The 16,720-nt window shown below is 45.4% G+C and overlaps 1 protein-coding gene across 10 annotated transcripts in view; it reads left to right on the plus strand.

Annotated features, from left to right (window-relative positions):
- The window catches only part of rbm47 (RNA binding motif protein 47), a 286,762-nt gene that overhangs the window by 160,200 nt on the left and 109,842 nt on the right, over positions 1-16,720 (plus strand). Inside the window, exon 1 of one of the 10 annotated variants that reach the window (XM_070870339.1) lies at positions 7,742-7,838. The exons of the other annotated variants lie outside the window; for them this stretch is intronic. The gene's annotated coding sequence lies outside the window, so the exon portion shown is untranslated. Of the gene's footprint in view, positions 1-7,741; positions 7,839-16,720 lie in introns of those variants that run through there. 10 annotated transcript variants of the gene reach the window in all.

The following is a 16,720-nucleotide window of genomic DNA, read 5'->3' on the forward strand; positions in this document are numbered from 1 at the left end:
AACACCAAACAAATCTCTCAGCACACAAGTGCGAGCAATGTTCATAAATTAACTCGACCTGTGTTTGCAAGCAGAAATGTACACGGCAGAACCCACAAGTCTGCAACTGCCAGCAGGCTCAGGTGACCCAGATGACTCTGAGTCCGCAACAAAGGATGAATGCACGGCAATTCACACCTTGTCGGCGTCATGGAGGCTTCCATTCAGCCTATTCATGCCGCTTCAAAGGGTATGATCTGTGGAACAATGGGGCACCTCCAACGAGCTTGCAGATGAGCTGCAAGCTCTGCAAAACCTGCTAACCATCACGTGGCAGAGGAAGATCGGTCCATGGTGGATCAAAGTAATTTCGAGTCTCAGAGAGAGGAGGCAGATGCTGAAGTACATGGGGTGCACACATTTTCGACGAAATGTCCACCTATAATGCTAAATGCAAAAGTGAATGGCTTATCCATAGCCATGGAACTGGAAACTGGCGCTAGCCAATCCATCATGAGTAAAAAGATGTTTGAGAGACTGTGGTGCAATAAGGCACTCAGACCAGCCCTGAGCTCCATTCACACGAAACTGAGAACATACACCAAAGAGCTTATCACTATCCTGGGCAGCGCCACGGTCAAGGTCACCTATGAGGGCACGGTGCACGACTGCCACTCTGGATTGTCCCGGGCGATGGCCCCAAACCACTTAGAAGGAGCTGGCTGGGCAAAATCCGCTGGAACTGGGATGACATCCGAGCGCTATCACATGTCGATGAGGCCTCATGTACCCAGGTTCTTACCAAATTCCTTCCCTTTTTGAGCCAGGCATTGGAAACTTATCCGGGGCGAAGGTGCGGATCCACTTGGTCCCAGAGACACGATCCATTCACCACAAGGCGCGAGCGGTACCTCACATGATGAGGGAGTGGGTGGAAATCGAGCTGGACAGACTGTAACGCGAGGGCATCATCTCCCCAGTGGAAATCAGCGAGTGGGTCAGCCCGATTGTTCCAGTACTCAAAAGTGATGGCACGGTCAGGATTTGCGGCGATTATAAAGTAACTATTAATCGTTTCTCGCTACAGGACCAATACCCGCTACCTAAGGCAGATGACCTATTTGTGACGCTGGCAGGAGGGAAGACGTTCACCAAGCTCGACCTGACTTCAGCCTACATGATGCAGGAGCTGGAGGAGTCTTCGAAAGGCCTCACCTGCATCAACACGCACAAGGGACTGTTCATCCACAACAGATGCCCGTTTGGAATTTGGTCGGCTGCAGCCATCTTCCAGAGAAACATGGAGAGCCTACTCCAGTCGATACCACACACGGTGGTTTTTCAGGATGACATATTGGTCACGGGTCGGGACACCGTTGAGCACCTACAAAACCTGGAAGAAGTCCTCCAGTGACTGGATCACGTAGGGCTGCGGCTGAAGAGGTCGAAATGCGTCTTCATGGCAACAGAAGTGGAGTTTTTGGGGACAAAGATCGCGGCGGATGGCATTCGGCCCACAGACGCCAAGACAGAGGCTATCAGGAACGCGCCCAGGCCACAGAACGTCACGGAGCTGCGGTCGTTCCTGGGACTCCTCAACTATTTTGGTAACTTCCTACCGGGGTTAAACACCCTCTTAGAGCCCCTACATGTGTTATCGCGTAAATATGAGAACTGGGTATGGGGAAAAAAACAAGTAATTGCTTTTGAGAAAGCCAGAAACATTTTATGCTCCAACAAGCTGCTTGTATTGTATAACCCGTGTAAAAGACTTGTGCTAGCATGTGATGCGTCATCGTATGGAGTCAGGTGTGTATTACAACACGCCAACGTTGTGGGGAAGTTGCAACCTGTCGCCTATGCCTCCAGGAGCTTGTCTAAGGCCGAGAGGACCTACAGCATGATTGAGAAAGAGGCATTAGCGTGTGTGTTCGGGGTAAAGAAAATGCATCAGTACCTGTCTGGCCTCAAATTTGAGCTGGAAACCGATCACAAGCCCTTCATATCCCTGTTCGCTGAAAACAAGGGGATAAATGCTAATGCCTCAGCCCGCATACAAAGGTGGGCACTCGCCCTATCAGCGTATAACTATACCATCCACCACAGGCCAGGCACCAAGAACTGTGTGGATGCTCTCAGTCGGCTACCATTGCCCACCATGGGGGTGGAAATGGTGCAGCCTGCAAACTTGTTGATGGTGGCGCAGCCTGCAGACTTGTTGATGGTCATGGAAGCGTTTGAAAATGATAAATCACCTGTCACGGCCGCCAGATTAGGACGTGGACCAGCCAAGATCCTCTGCTGTCCCTAGTAAAAAAACTGTGTACTGCATGGGAGCTGGGCCAGCATCCCCATTGAAATGCAAGATCCAATCAAGCCGTTCCAGCGGCGAAAGGACGAGCTGTCCATTCAGGCAGACTGCCTGTTGTGGGGTAACCGCGTAGTGCTACCCAAAAAGTGCAGGGAGACGTTCATCTCGGATCTCCACAGCAGACATCTGGGTATAATAATGATGAAAGTGATAGCCAGATCCTACGTGTGGTGGCCCGGCATCGACTCTGACTTAGAGTCTTGTGTACGGCAATGCAGTGTGTGCGCTCAGTTGAGCAACGCGCCCAGAGAGGCACCACTAAGTTTGTGGTCCTGGCCCTCCAGACCATGGTCGAGGATCCATGTCGACTATGTGGGCCTGTTTCTCGTTAAAATGTTCCTGGTGGTGGTGGATGCTTTTTCAAAATGGATTGCGTGTGAAATAATGTCGGGAAGCACCGCCATCGCCACCATTGAAAGCCTGAGGGCCATGTTTGCCACCCACGGCCTGCCTGACATACTGGTCAGTGACAATGGGCCATGTTTCACCAGTGCTGAATTTAAAGAATTCATGACCCGCAATGGGATCAAACATGTCACCTCGGCCTGTTTAAACCAGCCTCCAATGGGCAGGCAGAGCGGGCAGTACAAACAATCAAACAGAGCCTTAAACGAGTCATAGAAGGCTGACTCCAAACCCACCTGTCCTGAGTACTGCTCAGCTACTGCACGAGACCCCACTCGCTCACAGGGGTGCCGCCGGCTGAGCTATTCATGACAAGGAAACTTAAAACCAGACTCTCGCTGGTTTATTCCAACCTGCATGATCAGGTAGAGAGCAGGCGGCAACAACAAAATGTAAACGATGGTTGCGCCACTGTGTCACGGGAAATTGATCTGAATGACCCTGTGTATGTGCTAAACTATGGACATGGTCCCAAGTGGATCGCGGGCACGGTGATAGCTAAAGAAGGGAGTAGGGTGTTTGTAGTCAAACTAGACAATGGACAAATTTGCAGAAAGCACCTGGACCAAATGAGGCTGCAGTTCACAGACTGCTCTGAACAACCCACAGCAGACACCATCTTTTTCGAGCCCACAACTCACACCCAAAGGATCAACGACACCACCCTGGACCATGAAATTGAACCCATTACGCCCAACAGCCCAGCAAGGCCAGGCTCACCCAGCAGCCCTGCAGAGCCAACAACATGCCAGCCCAGCGAGGGCACAGCCAACACAACAGAACAGATATTTGTACCGAGGCGGTCCACCAGGGAAAGAAAGGCTCCCGACCGCCTCACCTTGTAAATAGTTTCCACTTCGACTTTGGGGGGGAATGATGTTGTGTATCTGTAAAGCATGCACTCCCATATTCCGCTACCAGGGAGCGCATCCCCTGAAGTGCCAAGGGATCCCAGCATCCCTTGGCTGCACTGTATATAAGCCGGCCCCTAAGGCCTGTTCCTCACCCTGGAGTGTCTTAATAAAGACTGAGGTCATTGTTACTTTATCCTCCCTGTGTGCAGTCTCATCTGTGTTAGGAACACAACAGGCCCACCTTTTGAATGGTAAGCCAATGAGCAGCGGTTTTGAGCACTGAGATTAGCACTATAATCATGTTAATGAGGACTGAATACAAATTTTGCATATTACCAAGACCAGTTCCACCCAGCGCAGTTTAATAGCGCTTGGCCATGACACTGCCCCTTTTCAGGCCATATAGAATATTATCATAAAAATAGTTAGTATAAGAAAATAATAACATAAGAATTAGGAACAGGAGTAGACCATTCAGCCCCTTGAGCCTGCTTCACTATTCAATAAGATCAGGGAGCAGCATTATAAAGTTTGCAGATGATACGAACCTTGGCGAAGTAGATGATCATGATGAGTATAGTGCTCGGCTGACACAAATGTGCGACAGCTTCAAGGTGGGTGACTGAGTGACGTCATCAGGACCCAGGTCGCCGGTTGGAGTGTGGGCAGGAGCATCGGCAGGACCCTGGTACAGCAGAAGAGCTGGAAGATGTGGCGGACTTGCGATGAGTGATCGGGGTGGAAGAGTGATGCGGGATCGTGGCTGAGATTTGGTGGGTGATCGTGACGGCGGTTCGGCGAATGTTTGGTGCGGATGTGCGGCGGGAGATCATGGTGGAGGAACGGTGAGGGATCATGGCGGAGGTGTGGCTATTGTTTGTGGCGGAGGAGCAGCGAGAGATCGTTACAGACGTGCGATGAATGAGGGTACGGGGCCCAGAAGAGCCGAGGGCCCAGGGGCAGCACAGGCTAGCCCACATTGCGATATGTGTATGCACTAGGTCTGTGCAGCAGAGCAGGTCTCCAGTCGTCTTGGTTAATCCTTGCCACTGGATAAAGGCCTAGCTCTGTCAAGCCCATGTGGTGACTGGTGTGCAACGGTCACCACACGTTAAAAACAATCCATGCACAGGCATCTTCCACCCCCTCAATTGGAGTTCAGGACTGGAACAGGCGGGAAGCAACCATGACAGCACTGGGGTAAAGCCCTGGTCATTTTAAGTCCCAGGCCTCATTACCATGGTCTAGCATGGACTCGGTTCTAGTAACTGACCACCATATTAACCAACCGTTGCAGGCCGGGTTATCATTGGACCTTTAGTCTCACACTGAGAAGGATGGGGATTGGCTATAGCCTTTTTCAGTGTGAAATGGTAAATGGTAAATTTATAAAATTAAAACAAACTCTGGCAGCTCACTGCAGCGCCGTTCACATTTTAATGATTGAAAAGAACTGACTATCTTATCAACAAGAAGTAAACTACTGCAGATGGTGGAAATCTAAAACAAAAACTGCTGGAAACATTCGGCAGGCCAGGCAGCATTTGTGAAGAGAACTAGCAAGTTAATGTTTTGGGTGTGGTCTATGGACAGAATTGTAAGATATTACAGATAAGCAGCATTTAAAATGAAACCGAACAACGCAAAGGGGTGGGAAAAGACACACACACACAAAATTCTGTTTCGATTCCTGTGCTTGTGTTTTTCCTCTGCTCCCTCCCTTTCATCTCTTCTTACTTTTTTCCTCTCTTTTTTTTCCCTTCTTTCCCTTTCTATCACTTTGCATCTGTTTTTATCTTCACAGCCCACCTGACTGCACGTGTGAGTGTTGGTATCAAAGTGTCCTTTTGCCTTTTCATGCTGCAGAGTGAGAGAAATGCGGCAGGTTCGGTAGGCCTATAAACAATCTGCTCTAGACCCGGTGCTACAGAGATAGTGTGTGCCTAAAAAAACACAGGCCCGAGGATCGCTAGGAATTGGTCCTCAGGCCTCGTCTACATATTCGGGGCAAGTTTGAGACAGACATTTAACAATGTTGTCTTGGGATGTGATCTAATCATGAGTTATCTTATCGACTTCCATTGTAGTTGCATATTGGGATGCTGAAGAGTTTGAGTTAGTGTGTAAATTGGATTTGTTTGAATAATACAACTGTAAACAAGCAGACTCTGCAAAGGTCCAGCACGAGATAATATAACTTTAATAATAAAATGGTGCTCTGTTAATTGCAGTAAATGTACTTGGCCATCATAGTGTACATGGTTTGAGGTACAGGTAGGGAGGTTGTGGTTAGTAAGGTAATACTGCAGTTCAGAGGTAGACTGGACTCAAATTTGAGTGACATTAAGGCTAAAGGTTCTGAGTCCATGCCAATAGCGAGGTACCTTACTAGCGCACATCAGGAAATGTGATCATGGATAGAAAATGACTAGCAACATGCCTGAAGTGGGCGAGATACTTTGCCACCTGTGCAACTTGGAACATTTCGGCTCAGCTCTCCACTCAATAAATATATTTCAGGCAATTTATGGGAATGTAAGAATGAGCTGGGATAAGAAAAAGTCTGTTGATCCTTTGAAGTTCATCCCTCTTGTATCCTAATCCTACTTCTCCTGTTTTAGCATCAAGCTGCATTTTGAAACCCCTAATTAACTTGCCTGGCAGATTATTCAAAACATTCTTTCAAACTTAGGGCCCCCAAAATTGCTTTGGATGTGATCCCGGGCAGTTACGCCTAGATCATGCCCACCGGTGACCTCTGCCACTGGAGTATTTCCCTATCTAATTCCATTGGGATATTTTTCACATTAAAGATGTGACATAAACGCAAGTTATTGCATGTTTGCTTGATTCCAATCCTGCAGAACATAACCAATGCTTGATGATTCTTTCAGGACAATATGTAATGGTCCACATATTTCCTCCTTAAGCTTCTTGAGCAATGAGGCCATGGAGATTTACTGGTTATCAGTTTCTTTAACCTATATCTACTTCTAACTTACTGAATTCAAAATCCTTTAGCAGATTCAGTGTGCTGCAGAAGTTAGAAAATAAGGTAGGCTTATTCTCTTCAGTAACTACTTGCAGAAAGTATTCATTAAGCATTTTGACTATTTCTTCTTCGGTTTCTCCACCATTTTGATTCTTTAGAGATCTGACATCCTCTCTAATTACTCTTTACGATTATGACACCGAATAAAATGATTTTAGCATTGTGTTTAACATCCTTCACTAAATTCATCTCTGGAGTCCTTTTTGCACATGCAATACCTCTGTTAATCTGTATACATTTTCTTATACTCCTCCCAAAACTCTCCCCCCCTTTTGCCCAGCAGGCGATGTATGGATTGTTTTTCTTTCTTATTTCTATTTTAATTGCCTTCAGCATCCAACTGTGTTTGAATGACCCTGACAATTTTTGTCTCTACCATCCTGTCTGGTAGATTATTCCAAACCTTTGCCACTCTTTGAAAAAAAGTTCTTCCTAATAATATGTTTGAACTTTACTTTTCACTAATTTAAATTTCTATCCTCTGGTTCTGCTTTCCTAGTTTACTTTGATGTCACATTCTGAGTTTGCCTTATTTATATAATGTAATACTTTCTATACATTTATGAGGCTTCCTCCTCTCTTAACCATCTTCCTTCTAGATCTAGACTGTATTGTGTTCAAACTTCTTTAACCTGCCCTCATAGCTCTATGTGTGTGAATTGGTGTTAGTTTAGACAACTCCCACCCCAGGGCCTGGTTTCACAACTCTAATGATTAAGATGCATGCAGTATAACCTGTAGTGGATTTCTGACTTAATTTCTGTTTTTTTCCTTCCTCTTCCCTTCCCCTGGGCTGCTTCATTTGACCAGCCTCCTGAATTTGAATACCGAGCACATGTTTTTCTCAGTTAAAACATGACAGCAGATAGAATATAATTCAAACTTTACAAACTGTTTGGGGATTTCTGGTTTTGTTTTCCTTTTGTTGCGTGATAAACTTCTAAATATGGTCCCTTTTTCATATCTCAGCAATAAAGTCTCTTTACATGGCAATAATCAGTGATTGACGGGTAAAGACTAATAAGACAGCGCCTCCCTTTTTTACATTAGGTAAACAGACTAGCACCATTGCACCTTAGTTGCCAGTGCTGACTGATAAAGGTTCCAGTGTATAGACTTGAATAGAATGAAACAGCTTGCACAGATTTCACAGCGTAAAACAATCCAGCCTACACAGGTATGAACTTTCCATTTATTGTGTTTTCAAATGATACTTTCATTGTCATCACCACTAAACGTCATTAATTCAAGTGCTCAGATTCACAGAACTAATATGACCCTTTTGTTATGTTGTGCCGCACATTTGACTTGAAAAAAGTTACTTTGACTTTTGTTGCTATTTGTTAAGTGAGACTCCATAAAATGAATATTACGATCTAATATGAGTGTAGAAGCTTAGTACCATTGTGCATGTTGTGTTGAAATTCTGTTTTAATGCCGAGAAACAAGATCCCACTGTGACTGGAACAAATTTCCATCCTCTAGTGAAATGTCACTTTTAAGTGCTTACAAAAAATATTTTCTGTAATAGACTTTAGCCCTGTTTTTATGTGGTACAGGGTTTAAAACATTCAATTTGTCAACAAACTTTAGTGTTGGGGAAATGAAAAACAAAATATCTCACTAACTTGCAAGTAACATCACTGTATTTGCCCCTCCATTTTCACTGCACCACCTAGCCTGCACCTATTATAATTTTGTTCCCTCCCTGACAAAATCTTCATCAATGTCATAGGTATATCTGTTAAATACTCATAGGATTAATTTACGCTGGTTAATGTGCAGACAATTATTTTTTTAACATAACATTTAATATGAGGAAAGTTTTGTTGCTTTTAATATCTCACTTGCTGAAAAGTGACTAATTTTCATAAACACATTTTTCAGTACTTATGCAGTGAATTGGTAATATCTTGTAAAAAAAAAGAAAATATTAGAATCCAGTTTAAGTGAGACTTGGTATACATTACTCTGTAAGCACTGAAATGTACCTGTGTGAGCTAGATCATGGCACCATATGCTTGACTAACTGTATATATTAGTTATGGTTCTTCAAATTTGTTTTTCTAAGTTTGCAAGGTACCTCATCTGGTAGACCAGGATCGATGATAAAAAATCTGGCCCATTTGAATGTTCATTAGTTTGTTTACACTGACATTTTTAGTCTGATTTCTGGTTTTAATTTTCCATAAATATTTCACAATTTTTCTTAAATGGTGCTGTGATTTGCAATGCTCTGTCAGCATGCACCATGCTGGGTTTTTTCTCTTTCCTCTCTGAGTGTCTCTCTTTGTGCACCTTGCACTCGGTGGAGCTGTTTGCTCTGAGGGTGGGACAGGAGAGTTGTTTTGTGTCTGGTGAAACATTAACTAAAAGCAATCAGCCATGAGTCTGAAGGGCATTCCATTGCCGTGCTGGGTTGTGAGAGGAGAATACACCTTGCTTAAGGTACAGATTTTACTTTACTGCCAGTATGTACTTCCATTATATATTTGTTCTAAAACCTTCAACTTTTAAAATTAGTTTCTGTAAAAATTGAAGCAGTAATATTACAAATAGAAAAAAGTAGATCACCTAAAAATATGTTTAAGTGTGTATACTTAAATTGATCATATTCTTTAATGTTGTAAGTACAATGATTGGTTGACCTTCCTAATGTAAGTCTCCACATTACTAAATATTCCTGTTGAATGCCTCGCAGACAGGTTTGATAGATTCTCTCTTTTACTTTTAAGCATTGTTCTTCGGCCATTAGCAGTTTAATCTTTGTTGATAGCTTTGGTAAGTGTGACATTTCTAAGCAGTAGTAATGCAATTATGTAGTGTTCAAGGAATGTGGAGCTGAGATTACTACCAACTTATACAATTCTTTTTTTTCAATTTTCTCAATTTTTTGCTCCCCTGCTCTTCTTAAAGGTGCAGATTTATAGTGGAGTAAAGTTCCAGCACCCCCAGCAGTACCGTAGTACCTCACCTAAGCAGCAATTTTCAATGTCTGAGCCTCAACGGTGTGCCGGCAGGCTATTTGACCGTGATGCATTATGGTCAAGACCGATCCATTCTCACTCCATTGTCCACACTTTGTCCGTGCATTTTTCAGCAGGATTTACTGCAGTAAAAAACAGAATTCCTCCCTGTTTTTCCCCTCCCAACTCAGGGGCACGAAGGACAAATGTAGCAGCCCAACTGCTTCCCTAGCTGCACTCAGCTAATTTTGGCAGAGAGATGGATTGAACTTGGAATTTTCAGGTCTATACCTGTATGGTTTTGTACTACACTGGGTCACTCGGGCATTGGGAGAACTTGTTATATAGTTGCTTGTTAAACAGTTCTTAAAATGTATGGTGACAAGTATGGTAAATAGGAGGTAATATAGTGATGGTTATTGTAAGCAGAAGCTAGGGTTGGTGTCAGGAAGGGAGACCAGAGAGTCACTTGCAGTGAACACATACTCATTGCTAATCTTTCACTGTGGGCATTATTGCACATCAAATACCTGAAGAGCCCTGGTTCCCACGACACATGCCACCTGCGAAATAGGTGAAAACCAATAAAACTAGGCCCACTAAATCCACAATCCATTATAAAAAAAAACAAATGAAAACATGATGGTGACTATAAGCCAACTATTTTAGCCAGGATTCAGATAATAATGAACCATTTGAGCTTTGCTCTCACAATCACCTGAAATCCTCAGTGAGATTACTGTCAAATAATCACTCCAGATAATTATAGATTTTAATGTTTCTATTGATTTGAAGTTGTGACAGTATTCCCTCTGTCAGTCGATGTTTCAGGTCTAAGTTCTTCAGGAAATTGTGACGGATTGGTTTACTCGATTGTATCAAATATGATTATTTGTCACTAGACTTAGGGAGGAGCAGATTAATCAAGCAGAGTTCACATCCCGATTCTTTTCAAATGAGCTGCTGCTGTAACAGTGCCCATATTTGATTGTGGGTGAGGACAAGGTTGGTTGTGATGCCCCCCATGGCCGCTGACATTCACTGAGAGTTGTTAACCTGTGGAATTCTCTACCACAGAGAGTTGTTGATGCCAGTTCGTTAGATATATTCAAGGGGGAGTTAGATATGGCCCTTGTGGCTAAAGGGATCAAGGGGTATGGAGAGAAAGCAGGAAAGGGGTACTGAGGTGAATGATCAGCCATGATCTTATTGAATGGTGGTGCAGGGTCGAAGGGCCGAATGGCTTACTCCTGCACCTATTTTCTATGTTTCTATGTTTCTATGTCTAGCCTCACATGTGAAAACTGCCATTTGGGTAAGGTACACGAGTGTGGTGCCCAGAAAATGTCCTACAATTTAACTTTGATGTAATTGTGTTTCCCCCCCCCCCCCATCTCTTGAAGACACAGAGCATGCTGGGGGTGTGGTTCCATTCGTGTCACAAGCCCCAGAATGCATCCTGCACCTCTTCATGCATGAGCCTAGAAAATAAACATTTTTAATCAGGGTGTCTAGTTCAACACATGTGAGTAACCTGATTGTAAATAACTGAAAACTGCAAATGGGTGCAATTAGTGGAAACTCGCCATGGTGATTAATTCAATCTGAGTGCGTGGCAAGATTTGTGGGCAGGGCCAGTTTTTTAAACTAGCGCAAAAGATTGTCGAAACTCGACTTGCGCTGGATATAATTTGAAATTCCTCGATCTTTTGTGCTGGTTTTGAGTGAATTGCGCTGGAAAAGCCAGCACAACCTAGTGGAAATTCCAGGCCACTGAATTTCAGCAGAATGGAGGTGCTAAGCCCACATTTATCCTCACTCATGCTCAAACTGTGTAGTTTCCAAGTGCCTGAATATCTGGCACAAATGTGCAAAACTTGCAGCAGAAACACATGACCTGTTATTTTCCTGGTCTCTGCTGTCACATGAATAAATATGTTTTTTTTAATTCATTCATGGGATGTGGGCGTTGCTGGCAAGACCAGCATTTGTTACCCAACCCTAATTTCCCTTGCGAAGGTGGTCATGAGCTGCCTTCATGAATCGCTGTAGTCTGTGTCTTGAAGGTGCTCCCGTAGTGCTATTAGGGGAAGGAGTTCCAGAACTTTGACCCAGCGACGATGAAGGAACAGCGATATATCTCCAAGTAAGGGTGGTGTGTGACTTTGCAGATGATGGTGTTCCCATGCGCCTGCTGGCCTTGTCCTTTTAGGCGATAAAGGTTACGGATTTGGGAGGTGCTGCAGTGCATCTTGTGGATGGTACACACTGCAGCCACAGTCCGCCGGTGATGGAGGGAATGAATGTTTAAGGTGGTGGAAGGGGTGTCAATCAAGTGGGCTGCTTTGTCCTGGATGGTGTCGAGCTTCTTGAGTGTTGTTGGAACTGCACTCATAGAAACATAGAAACATAGAAATTTACAGCGCAGAAGCAAGCCATTTCGGCCCATCCACAAAGAGCCGCACGGCCCTCGGTCAACAGCCCTGAAGGTTACATATAAACCTATGAACAATGAACAATGGCGGAAAGGTAAAGAGCACCCAGCCCAACCAGTCCACCCCACACAACTGCAACACCCCTTACACTGAAACATTCTACATTCCATCCCAACCGGAGTCATGTGATCTCCTGGGAGAGGCGAAAATCAGATAAAAACCCAGGCCAATTGGCGAAAAAAATCTGGGAAAATTCCTCTCCGACCCATCCAGGCGATCGAAACTAGTCCAGGAGATCACCCTGGCCGTATTCGATTCCCTGCAGTACTTACCATCATATTTGCGCCGGCCAACAAGAGATTATGCAGTCTAATCCCAATTACCAGCTCTAGATCTGTAATCCTGCAGGTTACGGCACTTTAAATGCCCATCCAAGCACCTTTTAAATGTGGTGAGGGTTTCTGCATCCACCACCCTTCCAGGCAGTGAGTTCCAGACCCCCCACAACTCTCTGCATGAAGAAGTCCCCCTCAAATCCCCTCTGAACCTTCCACCAACCACCTTAAAACTATGCTCCCTCGTAATAGACCCCTCCACCAATGGAAACAGGCCCTTGCTATCCAATATATCCAGGCCCCTCAAAATGTTATACACCTCAATGAGGTCTCCTCTCAACCTCCTCTGTTCCATTGAGAACAAACCCAGCCTATCCAATCTGTCCTCATAGCTAAGATTCTCCATTCCAGGCAGCATCCTCGTAAATCTCCTCTGCACCCTCTCTAGTGCAATCATGTCCTTCCTATAATATGGTGACCAGAACAGCACGCAGTACTCCAGCTGTGGCCTAACCAGAGTATTATACAATTTAAGCATAACTTCCTTGCTCTTGTATTCTATGCCTCACACTCTTGACTTGTGTCTTGTAGATGGTGGAAAGGCTTTGGGGAGTCAGGAGATGAGACAATAGCTGCAGATTACGCAGCCTCTGACCTTATCTTTTAGCCACAATATTTATGTGGCTGGTCCAGTTAAGTTTCTGGTCAATGGTGACCCCCAAGGATGTTGATAGTTGGGGATTCAGCAATGGGAATCCCGTTGAATTTCAAGGGGTGGTGCTTAGGCTCTCTCTTTTTGCATTTGGGCATTGCCTGGCACTTGCGTGGCGCAAATGTTACTTGCCACTTATAAGTCCAAGCCTGCATGTCATCCAGGTCCTGCTGCATGTGAGCATGGACTGCTTCATTATCTGAGGAGTGCAAATGGAACTGAACACTATGCAATTCTCAAAGCTTCTGACCTGATATTGGAGGGAAGGTCATTGATGAAGCAGCTGAACATGATTGGGCCTTGGATACTGCCCTGAGGAACTCCTGCAGTGATGTCCTGAGGCTGAGGTGATTGGCCTCCAACAACCACAACCATCTTTCTTTGTGCTAGGTCAGTGGAGAATTTGCCCCCTGATTCCCATTGACTTCAATTTTACTCCTTGATGACACTCGGTCAAATGCTGCCTTGATGTCAAGGGCAGTCATTCTCATCTCACCTCTGGAATTCAGCTCTTTTGTCCATGTTTGGACCAAACTGTAATGAGGTCTGGAGCTGAATGATCCTGGGGTACCAAAACTGAGCATCAACGAGCAGGTTATTGGTGAGTAAGTGTTGCTTAATAGATCTGTCACCGACACCTTCTATCACTTTGCTGATGGTATATAGTATGCAAATGGGACGGTAATTGGACGGATTGGATTTCTCCTGCTTTTTATGGACAGGACATACCTGGGCAATTTTCCACGTTGTCAGGTCGATGCCAGTGTTATAGCTGTACTGGAACAGTCTTCAGCACGACAGCCGGGAAGTTATCGGGGCCCATAGCCTTTGCTGTATCCAGTGTGCTCAACCATTTCTTGATATCTCATGGAGTGAATTGAATTAGCTGAAGATTGGCTTCTGTGATGGTGGGGACATCAACAGGAGGCCAAAATGGATCATCCACTCGGCACTTTTAGCTGAAGATGGTTGCGAATGTTTCAGCTTTGTCTTTTGCAATCACCTGCTGGGCTCTGCCATCATTGAGAATGGGGATGTTCATGGAGCCTCCTCCTCTTGTTAGCGGTTTAATTGACAACCAACCACCAAAAAACAGAGAGTAGGGATAAGTAGAGATAAGATAGGGTCTTTTTCAGGTTGGCAGGCTATAATAAGTGGGGTGCCGCAAGGATCAGTGCTGAGGCCTCAGCTATTTATAATCTATGTTAATGATCTAGATGAAGTGACCGAGTGTAACGTATCCAAGTTTGCTGATGATACAAAGCTAGGTGGGACAGTAAGCTGTGAGGAGAACACAAAGCATCTGCAAAGGGTTATAGATAGACTAAATGAGTGGGCAGTAAGGTGACAGATGGAGTATAATGTAGGGAATGTGAGGTTATTCACTTTGATAGGAAGAATAGAAAAACTGAATATTTTTGAAATGGTGAGAAACTTTTAAATGTTGGTGTTCAGAGAGATTTGGGTGTCCTTGTGCAAGTAACACAGAAAGTTAGCATGTAGGTACAGCAAGTAATAAAGAAGGCAAATGGCATGTTGTCCTTTATTGCGAGAGGATTGGAGTACAAGAGTAAGGAAGTCTTGCTACAATTGTATTTTTTCTTCTTGGGTGGTCTCGCGAATCGAGGATGACTTGCATCCACGCCAAAAAGGGATGAGTTCAATGAGTTCACAGGTGTTTCAATGAAGGACCTAATATTCCAGGTCCTGATTTACATATTGAAGGGTGGAAGATGCCCGTTGTACATCAGCCACCACACGGGCTTGACAGAGCTTGGTGTTGGCCCTGTGGCAAGGGGGTTAACCGAGACGACTGGAGACCAGCTGTGCTGCACGGACCTAATGTGCACACATATCGCAGTGTGGGCTGGCCCATGTTGCCCCTGGGCCCATGCCACTTCTGGGCCACGAACTCACGCCTCTCCTGGGCTCAGATCGCATCACTCTGTAATCTCTCGCCGCTCCTGCTGTACCTGCTCACACTCCAATCACCGATCTAGATTATGGTGACGTCCAATCGAGTTGCCCTCTTCACAGCCCTCTTCGCACCAGCTTGCGCTGCTCCCTGAAGTGGTATGCTCCTTTTAAGGCCCCGACCTGCTGCAGATGTTCCCTCGCAGGTTGGGGCCGCCACATTGCTCCCAGGTCGCCACTTGCTGCTCCTTTTAAGGCCCCAACTGGTGGCCTGGGAGCAGCGTGGCAGCCCTGACCTATGTGGTAACATCTAAAATTGTACAGGGCCTTGGTGAGACCACACCTGGAATACTGTGCACATTTTTGGCCTTACCTAAGGAAGGATATACTTGCCTTGGAGGTGTTACAATGCAGGTTTACTAGATAGATTTCTGGGATGAGAGGGCTGTCTTATGATGAGAGATTGTGGAGAATGGGCCGATACTCTCTGGAGTTTCGAAGAATGAGAGGTAATCTCTTTGAAGCATACAAGATTCTGAAAGGGATTGACAGGGTAGATGCTGAGAGGTTGTTTCCCCTGGCTGAAGTGTCTAGAACTAACGGGCGCAGTCTCAGGATAAGGGAAAGGCCATTTAAGACAGGGATGAGGAGGAATTTCTTCACACAGAAGGTTGTGAATCTTTGGAATTCTCTGCCCCAGAGGACTATGGATGCTGAGTCTCTGAATATATTCAAGGCCGAGGTAAATAGATATTTGGAGTCAAGGGGAATCATCGAACATGGCGATCGGGTGGGAAAGTGGAGTTGGGGTCGATGATCAGCCATGATCTCATTGAATGGCGGAGCAGGCTTGAGGGGCTGTAGGGCATACTCCTGCTCCTATTTCTTATGTTCTTATATTCATGACTGGATATGGCAGGACTGCAATGCTTTGATCTGTTGGTTGTAGAATTGCTTAGCTCTGTCTATAGAATGCTGTTTTCATTGCTTGGCATGTATGTAGTCCTGTGTTGTAGCTTCACCAGCTTGGCACATCATTTTTAGGTATGCCTGGTGCTACTCCATGGGAAGCTGTTCTACACTCATTGAACCAGGGTTGGTTCCCCGACTTGATGGTAATAAGAATGTGAGAGATATGCCATGTGGCAATTTTTGCCCCGCGAGCGGACTGAAGCCAGGTTCATCACCCGTGAGGCTGATGCGAGCATTGCCTGCGGCAGCCTGCCGGTATGCTACCGATTTTTGCTCCGGAGTGAAAATGGGTCGCTGCGCATGGTGATTTCTAGTGAAAGCCTCGATTATATTCCAGTTGTATTCATCCCTGACCACCGTAAGGTCCAAGGGACTCCGGGGAATGAGCCCTCTAGTGGCTGTACAGAGTAAATACAAGTCCACATATATAACAACATCCCCGCCAAAGTCAATAGGGTAATTATTTACAATGTGAGTCGATCTGGGGCCCTTCTTGCCCTGGTTGATCGTCTCGGTGTGAAAGCTGGTGTTGTTGAATCATTTGTTGGGCCCTCGCTGGGCTGCTGTGCAGCTGGCCTTGCTGGGCTGCCTGGTGTGTTGGGTCCTGCTGGGCTGCTGTGGATGATGGGTTCTGCTTCGTGGTCAACCGTGGTGCCGGTTGCCACTGGTGTGTATGTTGGGGGGTCAAAAAAGGTAAGGTCCAAGGTGCGTTCCTCAGGGTAGTC

This window comes from Pristiophorus japonicus, chromosome 2, assembly GCF_044704955.1.
Source record: "Pristiophorus japonicus isolate sPriJap1 chromosome 2, sPriJap1.hap1, whole genome shotgun sequence".
Classification (NCBI taxonomy): Eukaryota; Metazoa; Chordata; class Chondrichthyes; family Pristiophoridae; genus Pristiophorus; species Pristiophorus japonicus.